This window comes from Schistocerca gregaria, unplaced genomic scaffold (genome assembly GCF_023897955.1).
Source record: "Schistocerca gregaria isolate iqSchGreg1 unplaced genomic scaffold, iqSchGreg1.2 ptg000387l, whole genome shotgun sequence".
Classification (NCBI taxonomy): Eukaryota; Metazoa; Arthropoda; class Insecta; order Orthoptera; family Acrididae; genus Schistocerca; species Schistocerca gregaria.
The window spans coordinates 5,936,619-5,959,332 of NW_026061829.1; the positions used below are offsets into that span (position 1 = coordinate 5,936,619).

At 42.1% G+C, this 22,714-nt stretch overlaps 1 non-coding gene across 1 annotated transcript; it reads left to right on the forward strand.

The window, feature by feature from the left end:
- The first annotated feature begins 19,857 nt into the window (after positions 1-19,857).
- On the forward strand, positions 19,858-19,932 carry Trnat-ugu (transfer RNA threonine (anticodon UGU)). The gene has a single exon. It is a non-coding gene; the product is annotated as a tRNA-Thr (tRNA).
- The last annotated feature ends 2,782 nt before the right edge of the window (positions 19,933-22,714 follow it).

Consider the following 22,714-nt stretch of genomic DNA (forward strand, 5'->3'; position numbering starts at 1 on the left):
CTTAAGGTCCTACCTCATGTCGAAGGCACCAAAGCCGCCTAAAAATTCAAAAATCGATACCTAAATTTGAGTTCTACTGCGACTTACTGGCTATTACATCAACTTAGAAGCTTTACTGTGTTCTACTATGGTGCTTTTTGTGTCTCTGCATATTGCAGCACGCAACATAGCTTTGCACACGATAAATGCAACCGTTTCAGAGACAAGAGCGGTCAATTTGACGATCTGATATAAAGTCGAATCGATAGCAAATGACGAAAACGGGCGGATTTCTTAGGTTTTTACTACATATGAACACTTTTCACATTCTCCCGTGCAACGTGGCTGCTAGTCCTCCCTTCATGCAAAATCGTAAGGTCCTAGCTCCTGTCCAAGGCACCAAAGCTGGCTAAAAATTAAAAAATCGATCACTAAAACTTAAATTGTACTGCTATTTACTGGCTATTACATCAACTTAGAAGCTTATTCTGTGTACTACTATGGGGCTTTTAGTGTCTCCACATATCGCAGTACGCCACATAGTTTTGCACACGATAAATGTATCCGTTTCAGAGAGAAGAGCGGCCAATGTGACGATCTGACATTAAGTCGATTCGATAGCAAATGACGAAAACGGTTGGATATCTGTGGTTTTTATTACATATGAACACTTTTCACATTCTCCTGTGCAACGTGGCTGCTAGTCTTCCATTCTTGCAAAATCGTAAGGTCCTAGGTCATGTCCAAGGCACCAAAGACGGCTAAAAATTTAAAAATCGATCACTAAAACTTAAATAATACTGCTCCTTACTCGCTATTACATCAACTTAGAAGCTTCTTCTGTGTTCTACTACGGGGCTTTTGGTGTCTCCGCATTCCGCAGCACGCGACATAGCTTTGCACACGATAAATGTAACCGTTTCAGGGAGAAGTGCGGCCAATGTGACGATCTGGCTTTAAGTCGATTCGATAGCAAATGACGAAAACGGGCGGATGTCTTAGGTTTTTACAACATATGAACATTTTTCACATTGTCCCGTGCAACGTGGCTGTAATTCTTAACTTCATGCAAAATCGTAACGTCCTAGCTCATGTCCAAGGCACCAAAGCCTGCTAAAAAGTCAATAATCGGTAGCTAAAACTAATATTTTACGGCGTCTTACTGGCTATTACGTCAACTTAGAAGCTTCATCTGAGTTCTACTATGGTGCTTTTAGTGTCTCCGCATTCCGCATCACGCGACATAGCTTTGCACACGATAAATGTAACCGTTACAGAGAGAAGAGCGGCCAGTGTGACGATCTGACATTAAGTCGATTCAAAGACAAATGACGAAAACTGGCGGATTTCTCAGGTTCTTACTACATATGAACACTTTTCACATTCTCCTGTGCAACGTGACTGCTAGTCCACCCTGCATGCAAAATCTGTAGGTCCTAGCTCATGTCCAAGGCGCCAAAGCCGGCTAAAAAGCCAAAAATCGATAACTAAACTTGAATTGTACAGCTTCTTACTGGCTATTACATCGACTTAGAAGCTTCTTCTGTGTTCTACTATGGTGCTTTTAGTGTCTCCGCAGTCCGCAGCACGCGACCGTTTCAGAGAGAAGAGGGGCCATTGTGACCATCTAACATGAAGCCGAATAGATAGCAAATGACGAAAACGGGCTGATTTCTTAAGTTATTACTACATATGCACACTTATGAAATACTCCCGTGCAACCGGGTTGCTAGTCCTCCCTTTATGCAAAATCTTAAGGTACTAGCTCATGTCCAAGGCACCGAACCCGGCTAAATATTCTATAACCTGTAACTAAAACTTGAATTGTACTGCTTCTTACTGTCTATTACATTAACTTAGAAGATTCTTCTGTGTTCTGTTATGGTGCTTTTAGTGTCTCCGCATTTCGCAGCAAGAGACATAGCTTTGCACACGTTAAATGTAACCGTTTCAGAGAGAAGAGCGGCTAATGTGACGATCTGACATTAAGTCGACTCGATAGCAAATGAAGATAACGGGCTGATTTCTTAGGTTTTTACTACATATGAAATCTTTTCAGATTATCCCATGCAACGTGGCTGCTAGTCCTCCCTTCATGCAAAATCTTAAGGCCCTTGCTCAAGTCCAACGCACCAAAGCCGGCTAAAAAGTCAAAAATCGGTAAGTATACTTGAATGGTACTGCTTCTTACTGGCTATTACATCAACTTAGAAGCTTCTTCTGTGTTCTACTATGGTGCTTTTAGTGTCTCCGCATTCGGAAGCACGCGACATAGCTTTGCACACGGTAAATGTAACCGTTTCAGAGAGAAGAGCGGCCAATGTGACGATCAGACATTAACTCCATTCGAAAGCAAATGACGAAAACGGTCGGATTTCTTTGGTGTTTACTACATATGAACACTCTACACATTCTCCCATGCAAGATGTTAGCTAGTCCTCCCTTCATGCAAAATCTTAAGGTCCTAGCTCATGTCAAAGTCACCAAAGCCCCCTAAAAAGGCAAAAATCGATAACTAAACTGTAATTTTACTGCTTCTTACAGGCAATTACATCAACTTCGAAGCTTCTTCTGTGCTCTACTAAGGTGCTTTTAGTGTCTCCGCATATCGCAGCACGCGACAAAGATTTGCACACGATAAATGTAACTGTTTCAGAGAGAAAAGCTGCCAATTTGACGATCTGACATTAAGTCGATTCGATAGCAAATGACGAAAACGGGCAGATTTCTCAGGTTTTTACTACATATGAACAATTTTCACATTCTTCTGTGCAACGTTTCTGCTAGTCCTCCCTTCATGCAAAATCGTAAGGTCCTAGCTCATGTCCAAGGCACCGAAGCCGGCTAAAAAGTCAAAAATCGATAACTAAGTTTTATTTGTACTGCTTCTTACTGGCCATTACATCAACTTAGAAGCTTCTTCTGTGTTCTACTATGGTGCTTTTAGTGTCTCCGTATATCGCAGCAGGCGACATAGCTTTGCACGCGATAAATGTAACCGTTTGACAGAGAAGAGCGGCCAATGTGACTATATGACATTAACTCCATTCGAAAGCAAATGACGAAAACGGTCGGATTTCTTCGGTTTTTACTACATATGAACACTCTACACATTCTCCCATGCAAGATGTTAGCTAGTCCTCCCTTCATGCAAAATCTTAAGGTCCTAGCTCATGTCAAAGTCACCAAAGCCCCCTAAAAAGGCAAAAATCGATAACTAAACTGTAATTTTACTGCTTCTTACAGGCAATTACATCAACTTCGAAGCTTCTTCTGTGCTCTACTAAGGTGCTTTTAGTGTCTCCGCATATCACAGCACGCGACAAAGATTTGCACACGATAAATGTATCCGTTTCAGAGAGAAGAGCGGCCAATGTGACGATCTGACATTAAGTCGATTCGATAGCAAATGACGAAAACGGTTGGATATCTGTGGTTTGTATTACATATGAACACTTTTCACATTCTCCTGTGCAACGTGGCTGCTAGTCTTCCATTCTTGCAAAATCGTAAGGTCCTAGGTCATGTCCAAGGCACCAAAGACGGCTAAAAATTTAAAAATCGATCACTAAAACTTAAATAATACTGCTCCTTACTCGCTATTACATCAACTTAGAAGCTTCTTCTGTGTTCTACTACGGGGCTTTTGGTGTCTCCGCATTCCGCAGCACGCGACATAGCTTTGCACACGATAAATGTAACCGTTTCAGGGAGAAGTGCGGCTAATGTGACGATATGACATTAAGTCGATTCGATAGCAAATTTATTTATTTATTTATTTATTTTTTTATTTAACCAGACAAGATTAGGGCCATCAGTCCCTCTCTTACATCTAACCAGGCATTCTACTTATTTTACAGTCATATGTTGTAGTAGGCATTTTAAACTACATCTAATACAAAAAGTGAGATAAACAATTAGAAAGGTACACCTCGAAAAATACATTATTGAAGAGAAAGATTTCAGATAGGAGTGCTGGCAGCAGGGAGTGTGGGGGGAACTCATGGTGAAGGCAGGAGAGGAATAGAGGGACATGATGAAACATAATTAAGGAAAATATAAAGGAAAAGAAGACTGCGTGGCTAATAGAGATAGATGAAGAGGAAGGCATCTCAGAAGCAAGATAGGAGACGCTAGCTTTGCTATTTGACATATGAGAGGATTGGCCTTGCACATTAATTTTGTGGAGAATTTTCATGCGGATGATAGTAGGAAATGCTTCAACTTCTTCTTAAAAGCAACAGGAGATTGAATTTTCCTCAAGGTGAGGGGCAGTTTGTTCCAGAGGCGAACAGCGGCAACTGAGAAGGAGTTTGCAAAAGTTTTTGTTTTGTGAGTGGGCACAGCTAGGATACCAGATAAGAGCGACCTCGTGTTTCGATTATGATGGCATTACACGTTTTTAATCTCTGAAGCTAGGTACTGGGGTGCTTGCGCGACGAGGAGTCGGTGAAGTAGACATATAGTGTGGTAGTCACGCAGTTTGTCCGGCCGCAGCCACCCTAGCTCGGAGTATGAAGCACTAACATGATCATATCGGCGAATGTTGCAGGTGTAACGCACACAGGCATTCATGGTTAGCTCTAGCCGTCTTTTGTTTTCACTACTCATGCCTTGTTGAATCACATCACAATAGTGGAGGTTCAGTAGAACGAGTGCTTGCACGAGCTGGCGTTTCAAGTTCTGTGGGAATATGTTCCGAAACTTTTTGAGAGCATAGAGAGAAGCAGACGTCTTTCGGCACACTGCGACTGTATTCTCCGCCCAGTTGAGATGCTCGTCCAAAGTTACACCCAAGTTTTTCACTGTTTTCTGATATGGTATTGGAGTACCTTCGAGCAGAATAGGAGGTAGCCGTTCGCGGAAATCTGAACTTATTAATTTCTGATGGGCTATTAAGATTACTTGCGTCTTTTTTGCGTTTAATTTAAGCCCCTGGTTTTTCGCCCATGTCTCTACTGAAGACAGATCATCATTCATCAGAGCGATTGCAGTGTTTACGTCTTCAGGTCTGACGCTTAGGTAGAGCTGGAGGTCGTCGGCATATGTTTACAGGAGGACAAAACCGACGAAAACAACAGTGGTCCTAAGACTGATCCTTGTGGCACTCCCGAAGAAACATGTTTCGAGGAAGATTTTTCATTTGCGCAGACAACACATTGCTGTCTGTCTTTTAAGTAGCTTTCAAACCATCTCATTGCACTATCAGAGAAATTAAGCTGTTGCACTTTTCTGAGTAATATGTCAAAGTTAACAGTGTCAAAAGCTTTGCTGAAGTCCAGTAGCGTCAATATTGTTGCCTTTCGATTGTCGATGGCATATTTCAGGTCATCAGTTACTTTAATTAGAGCAGTGTTTGTGCTGTGATGTTTACGGAAACCAGATTGAAATTTGTCATATAGACTGAATTCATGCAAGTGTTCAGTGATTTGGTCATGAACAATATATTCAAGTGCTTTGGAAACAGCTGGCTGTATGCTAATTGGTCGGTAATCACTAGGCAGTTGCGGGTTTTCGATCTTAGGGATGGGTCGAATTATGCTTCTTTTCCATGCAGTGGGGTATATTCCGTTCACGAGGGAAAAATTAAATATGTCAGTTAAGACAGGTACTAAGATATCGGCAACATTCTTAATCATGGTTATACCGATAATGTCGTTGCCTATTGCATCAGAAGAGATTCTCATTATTGCTATTCTTGCCGTATTTGTTGTTACATGTTTTAGATGGAAGGTATCGTTGTTAGTTATCCTGTTTGGGGATTCTTGTGGACGGTAATTATCAGCCGTGCTGGTAATCAGAGGTGCAGAGAAGAATTCATTTAATTCGTTAGCTGACACATGAAAAGTAGTTTCCGATTTTGCCTTTCCGACCCCCAAGCTACGGAGATTCTTCCGTAGAGTCGTGGGTTTCAGATCGCTGCATACAAGGGAGCGAGCGTGCCTGATTTTGGCATTGCGAATGCATTGTTTCACTCTGTTCCGTAGCTTTCTATATTCTTCGAAACGCTCGGTTTTCGGATCTGCCTTGAAACGCCTGTGGGCAGCATCATTATTAGTCATCCTTTGACGTAATTCAGCTGTCAGCCATGGAGCAGGAGATTTTCTTACACGGACTGTGTGCGCAGGTGCATGTTTGTCATAGAGGGCAAAGAGTTTATCACCAAGTTCATTAATTTTGCCGTCGATTGAAGGTTCTCTGATTATTTGAGGCCATGAGATTTCTGAGCAATCGGCTGTTAGAGCGTCCAGGTCAATACTTTTCATGTTCCTACAAGTTATGTAACGCGTAAAGTCAAAAATCGATAAATAAATTTGAATTGTACTGCTCCTTACTGGCTGTTACATCAACGTAGAATCTTCTTCTGTATTCTACTATGGTGCTTTTTGTGTCTCCGCATATCGCAGCACGCGACATAGCGTTGCACACGATAAATGTAACCGTTTCAGAGTGTAGAGCAGCCAATGCGACGATCTGACATAAACTCGATTCGATAGCAAATGACGAAAACGGGCCGATTTCTTATGTTTTTACTACATATGAATATTTTTCACATACTACCGTGCAACGTGGCTGCTAGTCCTCCCTGCATGCAAAATCTTAAGTTCCTAGCTCATGTCCAGTGCCCCAAAGCCGGCTAAAAAGTACAAAATCGATAACTTGAATTGCACTGCTTCTTACTGGCTAGTACATCAACTTAGAAGTTTCTTCTGTGTTCTACTATGGTGCTTTTAGTGTCTCCGCATTCCGCAGTACACGACATAGCTTTGCACACGATAAATGTAACCGTTTCAGAGAGAAGAGCGGCCAATGTGACCTTTTGACATTAAGTCGATTCGATAGCAAATGACGAAAAGGGGCGGATTTGTTAGGTTTGTACTACATATGAACTCTTTTCTCATTGTCCCCTGCAACGTGGCTGCTAGACCCTGTATGCAAAATCTTAAGGTCCTAGCTCATGTCCAAGGCTCCAAAGAAGGCTAAAAAGTAAAAAATCGATAACTAATCTTGAATTGTCCTGCTTCTTACTGGCTATTACATCAACTTAGTAGCTTCTTCTGTGTTCCACTATGGTGTTTTTAGTGTCTCCGCATATCGCAGCAAGCGACATAGCCTTCCACACGATAAATGTAACCGTTTCAGAGAGTAGAGCTGCCAATGTGACGTTCTGTCATTAAATCGATTCGATAGCATATGACGAAAACGGGCGGATTTCTTAGGTTTTTTCTACATATAAATAGGTTTCAAATACTCCCGTGCGACGTGGCTGCTAGTCCTCCCTGCATGCAAAATCTTAAGTTCGTAGTTCATGTCCAAGCCCCAAAGCCGACTAAAGAGTCAAAATCGATAACTTGAATTGTACTGCTTCTTACTGGATATTACATCAACTTAGAAGCTTCTTCTGTGTTCTACTATGGTGCTTTTAGTGTCTCCGCATATTGCAGTACGCGACATAGCTTTGCACTCGATAAATGTAACCGTTTCAGAGAGAAGAGCGGCCAATGTGACCATCTGACATTAAATCGATTCGATCGCAAATGACGAAAACGGTCGGATTTGTTAGGTTTTTACTACATATGAACTCTTTTCTCATTGTCCCCTGCAACGTGGCTGCTAGACCTCCCTGCATGCAAAATCTTAATGTCCTAGCTCATGTCCAAGGCTCCAGAGAAGGCTAAAAAGTAAAAAAATCGATAACTATACTTGAATTTTACTGCTGCATACAGGCTATTACATCTACTTAGTAGCTTCTTCTGTGTTCTACTATGGTGCTATTAGTGTCTCCGCATATCGCAGCACGCGACATAGCCTTCCACACGATAAATGTAACCGTTTCAAAGTGTAGAGCGGCCAATGTGACGAACTGACATAAAGTCGATTCGATAGCAAATGACGAAACCTGGCGGACTTCTTAGGTTTTTACTACATATGATCACTTTTCACATTCTCCCGTGCAACGTGGCTGCTATTCGTCCCTGCATGCAAAATGGTAAGGACCTAGCTGATATCCAAGGCACCAAAGAAGGCTAAAAAGTCAAAAATCGATAAATAAACTTAAATTGTACTGCTTCTTACTGGCTATTACATCAACTTAGAAGCTTCTTCTGTGTTCTACTATGGTGCTTTTAGTGTCTCCGCGTATCGCAGCACACGACATAGCTTTGCCCACGATAAATGTAACCGTTTCAGAGAGAAGAGCGGCCATTGTGGCGATCTGGTATTTCGTCGATTCGATAGTAGATGCCGAAAACGGGAGGATTTCTTAAGTTTTTACTACATATGATCAGTTTTCACACATTCTCGTGTAACGTGGCTCCCAGACCTCGTTTCATGCAAAATCGTAACGTCGTCAGTCATATCCCTGGCGCCATAGGCGGCTAATAAGTCAATAATCGATAGCTAAAACTTGAATTGTACTGCTTCTTACTGGCCGATTACATCAACTTAGAGCCGGCCGCGGTGGTCAAGAAGTTCAGGCGCTCAGTCCGGAACCGCGGGACTGCTACTCTCGGAGGTTCGAATCCTGCTCGGGCATGGATGTGTTTAATGTCCTTAGGTTAGTTAGGTTTAAGGAGTTCTACGCTCTAGGGGACTGATGAAAACAGATGTTAAGTCCCATAGTGCTCAGAGCCATTTGAACCAATAACTTAGAAGCTTCTTCTGTGTTCTATGGAGTTGCTATTAGTGCCTCCGCATGCCGCAGCCAGGGACATAAGTTTCCAGACGATAAATGTAACTGTTTTATAGAGAAAAGCATCCAATGTGACGATATGTCATTACGTCGATTCGACGGCAATTGACGAAAACGGGACGATTTCTTAGGTTTTTACAACACATGAACACTTTTCCAATTCTATCGTGTAACGTGTCTTCCAGACTTCGTTTCATGCCAAATCTTAAGGTCGTCGGACATGTCTGAGGCACCAAAGCCGGATAATAAGTCAATAATCGATTACTAAAACTTGAATTTTACTGCTTCTTACTGGCTGATTACATCAACTTATAAGTTTCTTCTGTGTTTTACTGTGTTGCTATTAGTGCCTCCGCATACCGCAGCACACAAAGTAAGTTTGAAGACGATGAAGGTAACCGCTTCACAGAGAAATGTCAAATTCTGTGTCTGTGTCTATTGCCTGCTCATATTGTTTAAAGCAGGTTGCTCTAAATGCCCAGTGGATCTGATTCCATTGATACCTATTCTAAACAATCTCGGATTGGTAAAGACCAAGCTCTGCTTATACTTATAGTCTGGGAAGTTGACACATCTTAGACAGTAAAATATGATGGTTAAAGATGTCCACTGAGTATTCCCATATACACTGAAGTTAGCTTTGAACAACAAATTATTAATTGGCCACCTACTCTTGACTCAATAGCTACTAAGATCTTTCACTAGTGAAGGAGGTGACGACGTTGTTATGTCCACTAGAGGCTTCTGTAGTTTGCTGAAAATGATGTGATATAATTGTGCCTTGTGATTTTCTGTGGAGTTCCAGAGTAAGTCTATACTGGTGCAGGACATTCATTCGTGCTGTTCTCATTCGAGGCAATCCTGGATTCTGAATCTCAAGCACCAGAGGATTATAAACAGCAATGCAACCTCTGTCATCCTGGCTGTGCACTATTTCAAAGTGCTCTGGTTGACAGTCTCTTCTCATTGTGCAGTGCTTGTAGATTATTGTAAATGGATTATCTGCATTATTTAGAACATCTCATTCTAAACTTTCTAAAGAACGAGACTTTTCTGTCATGACCACTTTTTGTGTGAGGTGATAAATACCAGGAATTTGATTGCATTTTGAGAACCTAATGGTAACTAACATTATTGTCTATGTAAATTAATGGAACTGGATTTTTCCTGAGGTCAGCAGTTTTCCGAAGGTCGTCGTTTTTCCCGAGGTCGTCGTTTTTCCCAAGGTCGGCGTTTTTCCCCGAGGTCGGCGTTTTTCCCCGAGGTGGGCGTTTTTCCCCGAGGTCGGCGTTTTTTCCCAACAGCGGCGTTTTTCCCCGATGTCGGCGTTTTTCCACGATGTCGTCGTTTTTCCCCAAGGTCGGCGTTTTTCCCCGAGGTGGGCGTTTTTCCCCGAGGTGGGCGTTTTTCCCCGAGGTCGGCGTTTTTTCCCAACAGCGGCGTTTTTCCCCGATGTCGGCGTTTTTCCCCGATGTCGGCGTTTTTCCCCGATGTCGGCGTTTTTCCACAATAACGTCGTTTTTCCCCAAGGTCGGCGTTTTTCCACGATGTCGTCGTTTTTCCCAAGGTCGGCGTTTTTCCCCGAGGTCGGCGTTTTTCCCCGAGGTCGGCGTTTTCCCCCGAGGGCGGCGTTTTTCCCCGAGGTCGGCGTTTTTGCCCTAAGGTCAGCGTTTTTCCCCGAGGTCGACGTTTTTTCCCGAGGTCTGCGTTTTTGCCCTGAGGTCGGATCAAAGATTTTTTTTCCCGAGGTCTAGAAATCTATCGATATATTGAAAATCCAAAGTATTTTCATGTATGTAGACTATACTGTTATGTCATGTCATCTTGAAACATTTATCCGACCACTAGATAATGGTATTTATCAAGATAGCGATATATTTCGTTATACCTATTTATTTCGATAATCGTTTTCTTAGGGGTACAGATTTATTTTGAGACGTCCATACTTTTCCCATTATCGATTCAATTCGATATATCGACTTACGTAGATGCGCACATTAAATCATGATATCGATTTATTTCGAGATATCTATCTATATTGAGGAGTCTATTTATTTCGAGATATCGATTGATTTAGAGTATCGGATTATATCGAGATATCGATTTATTTTGATATACCGACACAATTAAGGTTGTCTATATATTTCCAGGTATCGATATATTTCCATGTATTGGTGTACTACAGATATCGATTCTTATCGAGATATCGATATAATTCAAGGTACCTCCATATCTCTAGTAATCCATAAATTTCTAGATATCGCTATTTTGAGAGATATCTTTATATTACGTGGTACCAATATATTTCGAGATATCGATATATTTCTGTACCTCAATTTATCTCGATATGTCGACTAGCATCGAGATTTCGGTCTATATGGTAAGCCGAAATGCGTCTAGATGTCGATATACTTCGGGATATCGACTCATTTCGGTGTAGCGGTTGTTTGGAGGTGTCGATTTATTTCGAGGTTTCGATTTATTTCACGGTGTCGATTTATTTCGAGGTTGCGATTTTTCGATGGTTGCGATTTATTTCGACGTGGCGATTTATTTCGAGGTGGCGATTTATTTCGAGGTGTGGATTTATTTCGAGGTGTCGATGTATTTCTAGGTGACGATATATTTCGATTTTACTTGTCGACTGCATCAGCTTAGAACCTATTTCGTACAGAGTGGTGCGACTGCATACCTCAGCAGGCGACATTGATATCCAGACGATGAATTTTACCGTTTCCGAGAGAAAAGCGTGCGATGTGATGAATTGGCACTACTTCATTATGAAAACAAATGACGAAAACGTGAGGTTTTCTTCGGTTTTTCTGCCACTGCTGCCAACTTTCAGCCCACCCCCTCCTCCCCTTCACCAGTCGTGGCGATCAGCTTTTGTGATGGAAATGGACACAGGAAAGTAATAACGTTCCATGAAATCCCATTCTAGGGACGTTCAAGGGTAAATGTTCCAGACGGTTTATTTGCATTAAGACACGCATACTGCGCATCTACAATGTCACATCCGCCAGATCGTTTCTATTGTCAACAGTGGAAAACAAAACAGCGTACTGAAGAAGCCATAGTGAGACGCGGTTTTTGGTAGACGAAATAATAGGAATACTCTAGCCATTGATAATGATGATCTAATGAGAATTCTGTTATTGTTTTGAAAGATGCATTTAAATATGCATTGAACGTAGCTCCAAATTATTTTGAGAATTATAATTGCGGTATTATGAATCTACATTGGAGATTTTGTAATGCAAAACATTTCGATCTGAGAATACTTTACGTGATAGTACGGCATTGACCTTGTGTGTCATTAGGGTAAAGTTAATTTGCCGCCATTCACATAAAATTTATCCGCCATTAACATAAAATCTATTTTTCAGCGTACTGCAATAAGGACTCACTTCAGATGATTGGACAATTAAAGAGAACTCAAACCGTTATTTTAATAGTATTCGTAGGTCCAATGCAGCATTTACCGTGGACAGTCCCTGAGCCTAGACTGTCAGTTTTATGTAGGGAGTACTACTTTAAAAAAGCACTCCGTGTTCAGGTCACAAGTGGCCAATCAGGACCATCCGACCGCCACGTCATTCTCACTGAGGGTGGAGGAGGAGCTGGCTCTCCCACTCGTTGTGGTAGTTTCCTTTGACTGGAGCCGCTACTATTCGGACGAGTAGTTCCTCAATTGGCATCGGAAGGCTGAGTGCAACCCGAAAAATGCCAACAGCGCATAGCGGCCCATATGGTCACCCATCCAAGTGCCGACCACGCCCGAAAGTGCTAAACTTCAGTGATCTGACGGGAACCGGTGTATCCACTGCGGCAAGGCCATTGCCCCTACCACTTTTTATGATATTTTTGATCGTAGTTCAGGTCTGATGGCTGGGAAGAATGGACGTTTACCATGTTATGCACATTTATATTTTCACTACGTCGACACAGCTGGTCCAATTACGACCACAGGTGATGGTAGCCATAATGATCGTGCCAAGCATCCCGTGTACATTAGTTACACCCAAGTGTGTGGGCATCACAGCATTCGTGACATTTAAATTTGTTACTTCTTTGCTACTATATTCGCAATAAATTTTGCAGACAGTATCCGCATATGACGCTGAATGTACCTACAAAATTATATCATTGTACGACACATGTTTCGGGAGATACGTCATAAAAACTCAGGACAAGGCCAGACGCTGCATAGTACGGACGTGGACGCACAGCTCTAAATAAATGCCTGGTCAACACCAAGCTTTTCCGCTAGTCATCTATAAAGATAAAAAATCCCCAATATTGTCTACCAGCGTATTTTTGAAAAACCTTTATTTTGTCATCCATTTTTTTCCTGTAAAAATCGTAAAAGCCGTGCATCATTGTGTTTTTAAAAAGCGTTTCTTATTGTCATCTCTTTTTATGTATTTTAAACCATCTATCGCTTGTGTAACCTGTGGCTACAAGTCCATTCCCTTTATGGTGTAATCGAAATAATAAACAACGCAAAAAAGTGTGGGTCAATTTCTTCCTCATTTTTCGGAACTTCTGATAATAGTAAATCGTTGGCTCTTTGAGGGCGTGGTAGGTACATACAAGAGATAAGTGTAAGATTAGAATTTGGGTTAGATGTAGTGCCAGGAGGTTCTGTTTCTATCTGGCTAGCTTCAGAGTACTTCACCATCTACTAAGTGATGCGTTTCATTGTGAATGGTGTGTTCTGTGCTAGGTCTACCCTTTACTGCACAATGCTGTTCCTTCGATGCTATTAAAACCAGGATGTTATCAAAATATATGCACAGTGGCAGACTGGAGTCTGCAGAAATATTTCCAGTGGTGGGGAGGGGGGAAGGCGCGTCGGGGCTGGAGTGCATGATTCTGAAACTGGCACTCTGTGTACAAATCAGCTGGTCAGTTACGAGGTGCATCAAGCTACAAGACCCTAACTCTATAAGCGCTACAACTGGTCAAAGCTAAGGTTTATCAGTATTGTGGAGAATTCTTATCTGGAAGAGTATACTGTAGCGAATAAAAACTCTTTACTCCAGATTCCAGGGAGGGTTGGGGGCGATGGGTGAAAGTGCCCTTTTGCCTATCCTCCACTCCCCACCTCCTCCCCTCCCCCTCCCCTTCCCCCTCGCGGACGCCAATGGCTGGCCCGTTCATTTTGAGAACATCAGAGCTCCAGTAACCTTTCTGAGAAACTGTTCTTGTTGTCCTTGTGCGTCAATCTTACCACTCAGAACACCAGTGGGAATGTTGGTTATCGCTGAAATAACTGGTTTTCGGCTCTTATCAGTTTCCCAACCCTTCTTTAAGCTAATTGTTAAAGCCCGTCACAATACCAGTTCTTGTAATAACCGATTTTCAGTCTTTTATTTACATTATTTTCTCTAGTAAACGTAGAAATCAAACAAAGATTAAACAATTTTTACTTTCTCAGTTTCTTGATAAATGGAATCAAAATGTCAAATTAAATACCCTTATGATGACCTGCAGCCGTTCAGCTGCTCACGTGTGTCGATATATATCAACGGCGACAGGTGACAATGTGTGCACGTCTGGGACTCGAACCCGGGATCTCCTGCTTACATGGCAGGTGCTCTGCCCATCTGAGCCACCGAGGGCACAGACGATAGTGTGACTGCAGGTACTATCTCGCGCACGCCTCCCGCGAGACTCACATTCTCACCTTGCATGTCCACACACTACATTCGTAGTGTCCCACACCGACACACTCATTACTCGTGGAACACATTCTTACCAAGTCCAGTTCGGGGAATACGTGTGCATCTTCACAGAAGAAGGTCATGGCTGGTATTGCCAGAACCATATACTTATATTGATATGGACATGTCTTCCACGAGGAATGAGTGTGTTGGAGTGGGACTCTACGACTGTAGTGTATGGACATTCAAGGTGAGAATGTGAGTCTCGCAGGAGGCGTGCGCGAGATAGTCCCTGCAGTCGAACCATACACTGTGTCCTCTGTGCCTCAGATGGATAGAGCGTCTGTCATTTTAGCAAGAGATCCCGGGTTCGAGTCCCGGTCGCGGCACACATTTTCACTTGTCCACGTTGATATTTATCAACGCCCGCGAGCAACTGACGGTATTAATATAATTCTAATTTCTTTAAATGAAATAGTCAAATAAAACTTTGTCCGATCTTCGCTGCTGGCGAGTGCTTCTATACTACAGAAAACTGGCAATATTATCCTACTGATTATAGTTTTTAGAAGCTCTGCTCAAAAATTATATTGTAATCGGTTATCACAGCACTATGCAGGCATTACGTATAGTCCAGCGATAAAGAGTGAAAACTGCGGCAGGAGAACTCTCTTTTTCGTTTTAATTTCTCTGTTTTTAAGGGCTAAAAGCAGATAACGGCATACTACGTAGACACAGCAGCAGATCAGGCACTTTCTACTTTTATCCAGAACTATGAATGATTTGTTAAATTTTAACTTTTTTCCTTGTATGATGTCGCAAGTCGACCAAATCTAACTTTGTTCTTCACTCGTACCGCATATCGTAAAATACTTCCAGACTTCCAGATGGTGCCATTCTATGTTACAACTGACGTTCGACAACAGCGAGAAACTGTGTCCAGTCTCGCGCTCTGCTTGTATAACAGGCACAGTATTGTCTCGGCAATGTTGGACCAATCCATTTGTTGCTCGTTTCTATCAGCAGTGTTATTAAAGTGGCATACATAACTTTTCCCATTTTTTTCTGTAATAACGCCGTATTTCAGTGCTATGGAAATCTTACGAATAAAAATTACTCGTCTTTTTTTAAAAAGGTTTATTTGAAAACTAAAAATTTTACTACGACATCTGTGGCTAATTGATATATCTGTTTTTACGTGGTTATCAGGAAAAAATGAAAAGATACTTGTTATAACCGAGAGCAAACAAATACTGAAAGACATCGGTTATTCAGAACTAAAATACCCATGTCGTTTTAACTGATCGGTTTTTCTATCTATAAACTGCAGTGTCGCCATAGAAAAGTGTGTCGCTCCATCAATGTCCATAGCAACTTTGAGATATGTGTTTATGCGCAATATCGGCAAATGGAAACACGAAGAGGTAATAAGCACCTTAGCGATAGAATTTATTTCACAGTCAGAAAAGTCGAGTGACAGGCAAGACTGAATCACTGTAATAGAAATTATATGGAAAGCTGTGTAAGGGAAAATTTCCAGTTCTTTCGTGGATTCCAAAATTGAAGCAAATTCCGGGACACCAAGGTGACATAGTCTTATACGGATAGTATTCCATGACTAACGTAATTGGCCCATATACTGTACTGGTATACGGATAATATTACACGACTAACGTAATTTACCTGAAATAATTTACAAACATGTTACTGTAACATTCGCTACTACTCATTACGCTAATTCACCTTCAGCCATTAAGCGCAAATCTCAGTTATGATACGTGCGCCAAACAAAAATTTATCAACCTAGTAACTCAAGACAACTACAAACGATCATTGTGTGCAAAATAAATAGAACACTTCATAAGAAGAACATGACGGGTTTGAATCATTCCCACCGCAAAGGATGAAAAATTCAGGCTCGCACACAAGACCACTTGATAACTAACCAGAAATTCAGATTAGTTGTAGCTTCGGTGACAATCGCCTTTTTTACATTTTCCCCGTAAACTAGATAATTATGAAACGTAAGCAACTACTGTAAAATATCTGCGGCAACGGCCTTGCCGCGGAGGTTGCATCGGTTCACGTGGGATCACCGAAGTTAAGTGCGTTGTCGGGCGTTGAAGGCACTTGGATGGGTGATCATCCAGGCTGCCATGCGCTCTTGCCATTTCTCGGGGTGCACTCAGCCTCATGATGCCACTCGAGTAGCTACTCGACCCAATAGTAGCGGCTCCGGTCAAAAAATACCAACATAACGACCGGGAGAGCAGTGTGCTGACCCCCGCCCCTCCTGTTCGCATCCTCCACGGATGATGACACGGCGGTCGGATGGTGCTGTCCCAGTAGGTCACTCGTGGCCTGAAGACGGAGTGCTTACAAAGCAAACTACTCTCCAGTGGATGGTCGTACTACTGAGACCTTGATGCCTGGCATCAATAACAGATGGCAGCACAAGAGGTTGGCTTACGCCTACTGCCGAATTTTGCGATCTGTCGTAAGCCTGCGTAAGCACGTAGGGCCTTCCGTCTTAAGTGCAAGCATATCCATTGCGTTTTCTGTCACGCGACTTGAGTGGAATATTTCATTATTTCTTAAATTTTATAGAAATGTTTTTCGTTGTATATCCTCACCATCGGTACTGAATTTACTGTAAAATTACTTGCTCACTTTTCGGAACTTCCGTTCATAGTAAATCGATACTATTTGAAGCCGTGGTAGACACGAGTCTAGTGTGCTTCACCTTCAGCACCTTCTGTGTCAGTCTCGGTTAATATGTCGCTGATTTCACAACGAACAGTTCGTTGTCTACTGAGTATACTGTCTGTTGCACGACACTATCCCTCCCACGCTGCTAAATGTAGGTCGTCGGCAAAATATGACTGCAGTGGAACAAGGGCGTCTGCAGAAATTTCCCCAGGAGGTGGTGGTGGCATTGGTAGTGGTGTGTGTGTGTGTGTGTGTGTGTGTGTGTGTGTGTGTGTGTGTGTGGAGGACTATCGCTATGAAACTCACACAGTCCAGACCGCCAAGGAAAATAAACCTTGAGATTTGGAAAGAGTGTTGATCTTATACCGCTTATACTGCATATTTCAAAATTCCACCTCTAAGGGGGAGACACAGGACATGAAAGGATTTCTGAATCATGTAGCTATTAAGGTAATTTTGAAGCTAGGCATACGAACATTTGTATCTGGTTTCTAGGTCAGAAATAAAGAAATATGTGTTCCAGTATCTTTGGGAATTTAACCTCTATGAGGTGAAATAGTGGATGAACATTTTATTTTGAGATAAATAATTATGGAAGAACTATGAAAGTATTTTTAAGGCTACATCTACGAAAATTGGTATTTGACTTCAAGGCTACAAATAAGAAAATACGTGTTTCGGTGTTTTTGGAAGTTCAACCCCTAAGGGGATGAAATAGAGTGAGCTGGTGCGTTTCTGGCGCCAGTTTCCGTCGATCGTTGTTTCGATCTTTGAGTCGCGGTCCAGAGGACACTGCTCCCTAAGCGACTGTAGTAGTTCTCTGTGCAGCCCAACATCGGGCTTACCACGCTTACACTGGACACAGTTGCCAACAAATCGCCTGCCATCGCGATATAGGTTGGGCCAAAACATGTATTCCTGAACTCGGTTCAAGGTCTTGAAGAACCCCAAATGACCCCCGTCCGCCGACTCGTGGAAATATCTGAGTGCCATGCTAACTCGTTCCTGTGGAATACAGACCTTCACTTGGCCACGGTTGGCTCCCCCTTTACACAAGAGGCCCGCACGAAGGCAACAGCTAGTGACGACGTCGCCATCCACAAACTGCTGCATATTCGGTCCCCACCCGGCGTCCTCGGCCTGTTTGCCGGCTAAGTCGAAGAAGAAGCCGGGTGTCTCGGAGAGAAGGAAATTCACCCCCAGATCCGGCTCCACGTTTCTGAAATTGGTTCATTATGAAAGCATTATGAAAGCATATCTGACAATTCGTATTCGGCTAATCTGTTACAATTTTTAAAAACTACGTGTTTCACTGATTTTTAACTTCGAGCATAAGGGGATGAAAATTTTAATGAAATATTTATTGCGTTATATTAAAATATTTTAAATCTGCATCTACGAAAACCGGTATTTCACTTCTCAATTAGATATAAAGAAATATGCGTTATACAAACAAGAATACAAACGGCTTGATTAACAAAAACCTTGGACCCCAGCTGTCAGCATTGCTTTTTGGTCATTCAGCAAAAGACCATGCTTCAACGGCGTTAAGTTTAGAAAAGTTTAGAAAGTGTTGCAGTTTATAAAAGACATAAAAAAAACGATTAAAGAAAAAATGCTTTGCAGACCATGAACGGTCTAAGTAAGTAAAGAAGCGGATGATAAGCTAGCTCTTTATGCAAATAAGTTGGTCAGTTTAAGTTCCGAGACATGTCATGCAGCAGGAACGGAATCCTATAGTTGCTACGATTGGCTAAAGGAAAAGTTTTGCAGAATCACGCGAAATCACTTCTGCAAGTGGCTGAGAATCTCGTAATGAATAAAAATTCTGTACTGAGAATTCCAAGGTGGGAGAGGCGAGATTCCTCCCCCCCCCCTTCCCCCTTCTCAGAATCCTATCCTTCTTTACCTACAGCAAAAAATAAATAAATAAATAAAACTAGAGAAATTTCTACTGTGAAACTATTTGCACACAAGAGAACGGCCATTAAAATTTAACTCTTCAAAGTTTTAAGCCCTGCCCCGTTCGAAAATTCAATTTCTTTGTAGTTGCATTTTTTAAAGGTGTACTTGTCTAGACTCCTGGAACGGAAAGGTTTTTTTTTTTTAATCCGTGCTTTACAAAAGTTTCTACAGTCCATTGTTTGAAGCAGTGTCACGGCTGCCATGAGCCGCGCGGGGTACCCGCCATGTGTCCAACGCCTTGTCACGGTTCGCGCGGCTCCCCCCGTTGGAGGTTCGAGTCCTCCCTCGGGCATGGTTGTGTGTGTGTTGTCCTTAGCATAAGTTACTGTAAGTAGTGTGCAAACATACGGACTGATGGTTCAAATGGCTCTGAGCACTTTGGGACTTAACATCTGAGGTCATCAGTTTCCTAGAACTTAGAACGACTTAAACGTAACTAAATTAAGGACATCACACACATCCATGCTCGAGGCAGGATTTGAACCTGCGACCGTAGCGGTCGCGTGGCTCCCGACTGAAGTGCCTACAACCGCTCGGCCACATCGGCCGGTCTATCATGTATTCTAGAAGAGCTGCACGGTCGTCAGTGGCGCCTGTTCTTTCTAGAACAGTTACTATCTTCATATCTATGGTTAAACGTCACCCAGCCATTGACCTTCGTCTCTGCGAATGCGCACAGGCTACCGGAAATCTTACGGGAATCCTCACCTTAGTGTGAGCCAGTAATGAGTGGATGGACAAATACCTATTAAGTACATTACGTAATCGGATTGTGGGCGGTTCGGGGTGTGAGTCTCACGGGAAGCGTGCGAGGGATAAATTCCTGCAGTCGTGCTGTTCATTTGTGCCCTCGATAGCTCAGATGGATTGAGCGTCTGCCTTGTAAGCAGGAGATCCTGGGTTCGAGTCCCAGTAGCGGCACACTTTTCAGCTGTCCCCATCGAAGTATATCAACAACACCTGTCGGCAGCTGAGGGTTTCAATTAATTATCAGTTGTGTAGGTGATTCGATGAACCCTTTGCCAGGCACTTAAATGTGTTTTGCAGGGTATCCATATAGATGTAGATGATAACTCGTCCCGTGTCGCACGTGCTCAAAAGGATTCATACTGCAGAATGCATGCAAACATACTCACCGAAAATACGGACGAATATCAAGTGCAGGCTGCCGAGTGCTGCATATCCAGCTTAGACAGATCGGCTTTTCCTGCCAAGAAGAACAGGAAGTTGCTGTCTAGGAACAATCAGAGGTAGAGGAAGGGCTGATAAATACTCCTTGAATTGCAGACTAAACGTAAATAACGAAAATACATTTTTGGTAAAAATTGGTCAAAACATAATCGTTTGCCCTCCGTATTGGATTAGCTGTTTTGAATATTGAAAATCTGACTTCAGATTCGTTTTCAGCGACATTAAGAATATATGTGTAACACTCAGTTCATGCAAATCGAAGTAATAATATAACTAAATGTTTTCCCTAAACTTTGAACACTTTTTTTTTTTCGAGTAACGATTTTCTCAGAACGGCATGCAGCATAAATTAAAAGTGGTTCGATCTCTTAACTTCTACCTCTGACCCCTAAAAGTAAACACTTTTCTTAGGAACTTATAGCTATAATATGACATTTGTTAATATTAACTAATTTTTGTGTAGGCATAAGGAGTGAAACAAACCCCTCAAAATCGAACTCAAAGTTCGAATTAGCACTGTATCGTTAAATTTAAGGTTGTTTCATTGCGGTTAGGTATGCGCTCCCATTAATTTTATGTATTATCGACTGATGTTATCCATTTTCAAGTTCAGAGAAATAATGTAGTATCAACTGATGTTACCCATTTTTGAATTCAGGTAACATCTGAGGTGCCACACTGCACGCACTCTGCGTACTCCAGTCTCGCAAGCCCTTGATCAAATCATAATTACGGGCGCCATTTTTTATTGAAAATCTAAAATTAAGCTCATAGTATTATCACTCGTAATTCCCAAACAGATCTTTCGAATGTATTTTCATTGTCTCAAAAAGAATTTCAAATGTACCCTTTTTTGCTCATTTGTATGAGAACCTGGCCGTAACGCCGGAATATAGTCACGAGATTTTTTTTCAGAGACGCTGTACGTTCGCGAGAAGACTTTCGTTCTGCGCGTGTCGAAGGACATTCCTCAGATATTACTGTGTGTGTGCTACTCAGTCGTGCCATTTAAGTGTACATCTTTGCATAGTTTTCCTTTCACGATGTAAACAGTGTTCCGCTCAGTTGCTAACTGGCCAGTGAGTGGTTCCGAAGGTATCGGATGTGCGGTGCGTTCGGTCTGCTAGGACAACAGCAGACTAGCGTGGTGCGATGGCAGAAGCAGACACTGAGGGAGCTAGCTGCTGGGACGCCAGCGAACAATTTATGCCAAGTAAGACGAAGAGGACTATTCTAAAATTACGAGCCGTCTAAAAAGTGTTTACCATTGGTAAATCTTGCTGTTGAGTCTGACAAAACTGACAGTTTTTCCTAGAGATACAGGAAATCCCCCCACCCCCACTCAATGAATGTTTGGTTGTGATGACAGGCCGATTGGTAGTGTAGCCCGAGATCTAAGTTAGGTTGGAAGGTGGTAATTTGATTGAGAGTTGTTTACGCCAACGATTATGAATGCCGACTAAACGTTGTGCGAGCAGATTGCCCTGTAGCGTAGCCTAGTGTTTCCGTCCGCGCCACATTTAACACACTTTCTCTAACTGTGTACAAAAGTCTCACAACAGCCACGATAACTACGTTTCTGGTGGGGGGAGGGTAGAGTCCACTATGTAACTTTCACGGCAAATTTTAGTAACCGCATAAACTAACCGAAATAGAAGCGTCATTTTAACTATATTTCCTTTTGTGGGAAAATAATGGTTCTCCTCTTTTGGCAGCAACTGTAATATGTAGGCGACTTATTAGTTTTTTTTAAACTCTGAATCATGATCTCAATAGACGCAGTGCTTTTTTTACGTTACTTGATTTGTGGTCTATAGTAAACAATGCAACGAATTGGTAAATTCTTTGAAGTTTGACGTGTGTTACATAGACGACGTCTGCAATGTTCGTAAGGCCAAGTTTGCATATATTCGGTGTCTGTTTTTTTGGCCATGTACTGTATAATTAAGGGGAGGAGGATTATGTTCAAGGAGCAGTGCATTAGCAGTCTATGGAGAAATTGAGAATTTGGATCTAACGAACGGCATGCTCGGGCAGTTCGTGATATTCTGTTGACCACTGTGTAATTCGGACACAGTGATCATTGCCTCTCCCTAGTAACCAGGGGACTCGGGTGCTAATCCTGGTCTGGCACAAATTTTCAACAGTGCCCATTGACTAAAGTCTGTGCCCATTGTCAGCTAATATCATTGTTTCGATGTTAAATAGTATTTTGTTCGCGATAGGTGGTTTAGCTTTTTCATGGATAACAGCTTTGAAAAGCGTACAGGTTATATTGATATTCGCTCGTCGTTAGTCCAAGGCAACTATAGCGATTTATAAACACAGTTGTAGTTCGTATTAAGCCCACATACGTAATTGTGTCCTGTGTTTCTTTACCAAGAACTACTCCGTAAGTAATTCCCCTGTAGTGGTATTTTGTTATAGTATTTTGTTTAAATATTTATAGACTGCAGGCTTGGATGAAATATGAAACACACATCCGAAGTTCCTGTTGATATTGCAGATACTG